The following is a 979-nucleotide window of genomic DNA, read 5'->3' as shown; positions in this document are numbered from 1 at the left end:
TTAACACGTATATGCCAGTGCGCGTCTCGGAATTTGAAGGAGACGGTCGCATGTGATTGGTTAACCATAAGGACCATAAGCCATAAGACGTAGGAATTTCATCCTTAAAGCCCATGGCATACAAAAACGTAAGGCCGTAAGACATAATCAGTAAGCAAATTGGCCAATCACGATAGAGACCGTAAGGCCAGTAGCGAATCCAATCTTACGATTTCTTTACTGCTTACGTATTACGGCCTTACGTTTTTGTATGTGCCATGGGCTTTACGAAATTTTTCAACGTTAAAACCCATGGCACATACAAAAACGTAAGGCCGTAATACGTAAGCAGTAAAGAAATCGTAAGATTGGATTCGCTACTGGCCTTATGGTCTCTATCGTGATTGGCCAATTCGCTTACTAATTATGTCTTACGGCCTTACGTTTTTGTATGTGCCATGGGCTTAAGTTTTAAGTCTTAAGTTTCAAAATGGCTACCTTACTGCTTGACTATGAGTGGTCGATATTGTCAGACAATTAAGAAACACTTTGCGTTGCAAAAATTGTATTAATGCATTAGTAGCAAGATCCAACAAAAATAATTTTGTAACAACCTAACTTTTTAAGCGCGGACGTAGCTCGTCGGGGCCTTTCGGCGCGGGGCTTTAAAAGAGGTTCGAGCAGGAGAGGCAAGATGCAGTTACGCGGGCGATTGATTAGAATGAGCACAGGCGCGGTAAAAGTTAACAACTATCTTTATTATGACATAGACAAAATGCACTATTTACACATGACAGAACAAGTAATTATATACATAGAAAAGATACCGCGCGGATGATGATTTGAGTGACAATGCGGTCACGGATTTGTATGTACAATGTAACGCGTGCGTAGCACGCGACGGGTCGCTCTGGATTCGTTGGTCGCGGTACGCGGAAGCGCGCCAGCCAATCCGGTGAGCGCGGCGCGAACGCGATACGCGGCGCGGCGATTTGCGAAT

Source organism: Mycetomoellerius zeteki, unplaced genomic scaffold, assembly GCF_001594055.1.
Source record: "Mycetomoellerius zeteki isolate Tzet28-1 unplaced genomic scaffold, Tzet1.0 scaffold593, whole genome shotgun sequence".
Classification (NCBI taxonomy): domain Eukaryota; kingdom Metazoa; phylum Arthropoda; class Insecta; order Hymenoptera; family Formicidae; genus Mycetomoellerius; species Mycetomoellerius zeteki.
This window is presented reverse-complemented; position numbering follows the sequence as displayed.